Source organism: Falco cherrug, chromosome 1 (assembly GCF_023634085.1).
Source record: "Falco cherrug isolate bFalChe1 chromosome 1, bFalChe1.pri, whole genome shotgun sequence".
NCBI classification, from domain to species: Eukaryota; Metazoa; Chordata; class Aves; order Falconiformes; family Falconidae; genus Falco; species Falco cherrug.
In genome coordinates this window covers 108,130,499-108,135,809 of record NC_073697.1, presented here as the reverse complement: position 1 = coordinate 108,135,809, position 5,311 = coordinate 108,130,499, and the positions used below count along the sequence as shown (strand labels likewise).

General features: G+C 36.4%; 1 long non-coding RNA gene across 3 annotated transcripts in view; it reads left to right on the top strand.

Annotated features, from left to right (window-relative positions):
• LOC114016032 (uncharacterized) overlaps window positions 1-5,311 on the top strand; it is a 50,228-nt gene that overhangs the window by 27,358 nt on the left and 17,559 nt on the right. The gene's annotated exons all lie outside the window — the stretch shown is intronic.

The window sequence follows — 5,311 nt, the reverse complement described above, 5'->3', positions numbered from 1 at the left end:
GTAAGTATTTTCTAAAACTTAAAATGTAGAAGAAACTATCTTGTTACATGCAAATGACTAGACTGAATGATACCTTATCTTAAAATGAGCAAGAATTCCTAATACAGTTGAATTTTAATTTTTTTTTAGCTCTTAAAGAAATGTTCTGTAGATGCAATTACAATGAAGATGTGATGCAGAGTTTATATGGATTTACCACACAATTTTTATAAAAAGAAGTCATTACTTTGCTATACGTTCATAAGTTAATGAAAATATATTGCTTTGGGGTTATGCAAATTTAGTACTATTGCTTTATTGAGAGATTGAAAGCAAATGGGGTCCATTTCTATTACAGTGGGACTATATACAATAAAAGAGGTTTTTGCTATCATTACTTAGACTGGTTGCTACAGACTTTATTTTTGCTTTTGTTGTTTTATTAGTACCAATCCCTTCAGCCTTTTCATTCTGTTTTGCATGATTAAATGTATCTGAGATATGTAAATAACTTCATCATTCCATACCTATTTTTGTTAGTTACATCTCCTCTCAAGTTCCTGATCTTTGATCTTTGGATATATGAGACATATCTGATAGCTTTCTTTGGATTCAGAGAAATAAATTTGATATGCTAGTATTTTGTTTTCTACCATGTTTTTTTCCCCAATCCTTGTTCGCTGTATCTATATAGTAAAACTACAAAAGAAGAACTTGCATCCTCTTATATCACACACATAATGCTGCACCAAGTGTGTGCCTGTGTAAAGATGTCTTGTGTTCATAGTTTAGATTTCAGGTATACAAGTTGGGGAAAAAACCCACTTCAAGAGTTAATTTGCAAGGTCTTTGCCACGTGTTTGAATGGCTGTTAGGTAAATAACTAAGAGGTTTATTAGGTTTGGTTAACAAAGATGTATTACCTAAAAATGTAGAAAACCTTTCTTGCCCTTATAGTTCAAAGAGATACCTATATTTATGATGAGTAAGACTGCACTGCCCGAGGGGATAAAGCACAATGGGGCTTGGAAATCAGGTATAAGACCTATAGTAGTATATCAGGAAAAAATGATGTTAGATAAAGTTCAGAAACGTCTTAGGCACAGACTCTCCTCCCAGTAGCTTAACTGGAGGCTGATGTGGAGAAATACTTCTAACTGATGCTCATCTTGAAAGAAGCAGGTGGGAAAACTGACAACAAGGAAATATATGTGTGTGTATGTTTGTAAATGTTTCACACTGTCTGCCTTCTTAGTGCTGGTTTCCCACTTATCTTCAGGTTATACAAAGCTGTGTCTGACCTCTCTTTTATACTGCAGTTTTTCAACCCAGCTGCCTAATTTGTGGTCTTAAGCATTAGAATTTTATTAAAAGCTTGTGTACAGTTATGATTCTTGCCTAATGACTTTTGCATTGCAAGAGACATTTGACAAATGATCACAAACGAAGAGAAAGGAGAGGCTTGTTTTCAAGAAAATCAGATTAATGAAAATAAGAAAACAGGTAAGTCAAAAAGCTCTGATGGCAGAGTATAGTAATGCCTGAAGCTTTTCTGTTCTCATGTGTACCATTAGGATCTGTGACAGAACCAGATAAAAAGAAGGGTTAATTCAGCAGGTCAGAAAGGTCTGGCTCTGCTTACTGAAGGCAATCTGAAAACAAAGTGACTATATCATGGTTATTTTGGACAGTTAATACAAAAGGTCCACGAGAAGCCAATTATTATTGTCCCTCCTGTCCAAGACTTTTCCCAGGTTGTTTATGAATTTCATTTTGCTGTCTCATGGAGGCTGGTAGGAAAGGAGAAGTCTTACTGCCATTTTCATACTATAAAAATTTCCCCCTGCATAGTCGAAGTGTTTTACTGGGTATTAAATGAGAAGCAACCTTGTACCAAAACAACGTCAAGCTGATAATCTCCATTCAATGGTGCTTATTTAATGCCTTTGTTGAGGATTCATTTCAGAGGGATTTCCCATACAGGTAAAAATCCCAAGTCTATGATCACAGTGCTGTTCTCAGTTTTCACATTAAGACAGGCGCCATTCTTCAGGAGCTCAGTAACAACTGCCTCTCCAAGTTATCCTTATCCTAGAAATGGCATGCTGTGGGTATGTCTTCCTGTTAGAGAAAAACCTCTGGCCATGTACTTCTGACTTTCTGGCTTTTTTTCTTGGAATCCAAACTTCTTGCTCCAAAAGCCATATGCAATTTGACTTTCACTGATATGTATCACTGCAGGCTATGCATATAGATAAGTAGAAACTGCCAAATTAGCATACTGAAAAATCTTTGCTTTCTTTTAAATCTCATTTACAGTATTTAAAATGTCCCTTAGAGACACTATATTTTGTAGAAATAATACATTACCAAAAAAACCCCATCGACCACTTTGCATTGTTAATACAGATTTTAGCAAAGGGAAATCAGGCTACTTACTGACAAATCTTTAAGAGAGAAGAAATTACAGTCAGTGAAGGTTGTCGATAATCAGGATTATAATAAATCATTTACCATAAACTGTTCCTTGGAGACAGAGAACTTAAGGAAATTGTGGGTTGACTAGATGTAGGAAGTGTTAAAGATCATAAAGATAAAAAGCATTGTTTAATGATGCTTGGATTTGGAAAAAGGTATCTGATTATCCCAGATGTAGCTGGAACCATTTCTCCGCAGCCCATGTCATACTTTTGTAAATGTTGCGTGACAACCCTAGGCTCCTATGATAAGATAACTATCTTTAAAAAAATAAATTAATGAGAAACTGTAACCTCAGCTGAGTGTTTGGATAAGCAAGGTAGCAGCAGCTGATCTATTAGCTCTGCATGACTGGAGTCCTGTGGCAGCAATCCATAGTTTAAACAATTCTTGGTTTTGTGTCTTTTCTGGATATTGGAGGGCATTTTGCCGGTGATACACTTCACCAGAACTCGGCACTGGGCCGTCTAAGCAATCCGAACTGCTCTAAACGCTGTATGTTACTGTAAATGCCATCTCCATCCCTTGGGGCTGAGATCAGTTTTCATGAAAGGAAGGTGTGTTTGGATGTTCCCCAATCCATAATTCATTCTTTGTGCATGCCTTAGGCATCTCACTGATCCCTGCTTGACACTTGCTTGTGTGATCTACTCTCATCTCTGCCCCCTCCCCAAAACACTAAATCATCTTTTTCCTTTCCAATTCACACTGATGATTTCCAAAGTAAGAAAGATTTTTTTTCCCCCGAGTCTCTTATGAGAAAGGAATCAGAGAAGCCATGATGTTTTAGAATTCCATTTCTCAGTTTATAGTTAGAAATCTGCCTCCTAATAATGCCAAGTTCCAAATATTGTAGAAGTGACCAAAAATTTGTGACTAGTGCTTGCCATGTATAGAGGAATATTTCTAAGTGTAATTATTTGTATGGGAGACTTTCAGAGGAAAACGAATTTATTAATGAGAATCAGAAAATTTTGTGGATTACAATGAATGCAAGACCTTTCTAAGCTCTTTCCTGACAGATTGACACCAAAGGCTGTGCTGGATCATGGCTGGTGATAGCTGTAATTGCTTTGTTCATCTCTAACATTCTTGTCACTAAGGCTTGCCCTATTTTTAGAAGACATTTTCAGGAGCAAGATTTCAATCTGCACAGCAGTAAATGCTGGTTTAGCCACATCAATTTCTTACTGCTTTCTTGCTTTATAGTATGTATTGGACCTTGATTATAGGATACTTGAATAGCTTTTACAGAGCTTCTAAGGACTGTGTTTTCTTCTCTTCTGAATTTAGATCTGTTTGTCAGTCTTTGTTTAATTTAACTATGCTATTTTTGCTTTCCTATTCAAGGGTTCTGAGCTCAATTCTGTCCTGGTTAGCTAGTGGTTGCTGCCCACATTTAGCTATCTCTGGAAATAACTTTTGCATATTTAGTGGGAGCAGATGAAAAATAAGCTTAATTCATCAGGGCCAGAGCAGTAATTATCTCAAGTATGGGCAAAGAAAGTCTGTGACCATGAGACCCTTTCTGCATCATATTACAGGGGATGTGTTTGCTACTCCCTTAACAGTAACTGTCAGGGAGGCAAGAGGGTTTGGCTACAGCTGCATTACAGCTTGCCTGATGTTACATCTCTCCATGTGAATCAATTCTTATGGAATAGTTATTCTGAGTGATATAACTAACCTGAATGCTACAACACTGCATGAGTTTACATGTAGGTAGTTGGTTTTCAGAACTCTGTGGAAATGTAGATTCTACTTAAGTAGACCTGGTTGTGGAATAATTCTATGGGAGTTTGGGTTTGAGACTTGTTATGTAAACTGACACGACTAGAATAATGATGAACTTAATTTGATAAATCTGAACAGGGCAAGCTGTCTAGTGGGGTACTTCAGGGTTTAGGATTAACTCTAAAGTAATTTATTATTTTCATTAGAGATTTCAAAGTAAATTGATAACATCCACATGTAGTAGTAATTAAGACAAATATTACCAAAGGGAATTGGGTGCTAGAAACACAGTGGCGTGGCATTATGAAATAGCAAAAGATGTAATGACAAATGGAAAAATGATGAAGATGAAGCAGAAGCCTGGAACTAGCAATTCTCTGAAAAATTTAAGAGTAATAGGCAGCACAGTGATCTGCAGTATCACAGACCATTAAGAAGTCTACCAAAATTTCAGGTCACCTACATCAAGGTACTGAATTCACATAAAAGAAAGGTCCCATTTTTTTATGAGATCATTCCTGAATTATCAGGATTTCTTTCTTTTCATTAAGGGCTACCTGTAGGCAAGGCTGAATACCAAGTGATCACGATGTACTATATAAAGACTTAGGGTAATTGCCACCATGTCCAGATGTGCACTCAAGCAGGATTGGTTAGGAGCTTTAAAATATCCAGGTGCTTCCTGGTAGGTGGGGAGAAAAGTGGAGTGTTTGCAGCATGTTTTTAATCCACTATAGGAGCATTATCATAAAATACTACAATTATCTGTATAAACAAATATTTTTCAAACAAAAAAAGAAGAAAAAATAAAAGGCATTTGTCCTAAATCTATTGTATGGAAAAAGTATTTTAAGAAGCAGATCCAGGACTTTTCTTTGCATGGCTGAACACAGTAAAATATACAGGCAATGTTACTGTCACTGTAGTCTTTAGTCCAGGTTCCCATCCTTACGTGGACATTTTAGCTGTTCTTTTTTGCTTGTATTTTATCCTGCATCTATTACTTCTGATACCAGCTGTGAGGAAGGAGGGATGTGACTATCCCTGCAGAGGACTTTTTGTTTCTGATTTATTACATTTTTGTTGTATTTTCCTCTTTTCCAGGCTAAAACTTACTTAC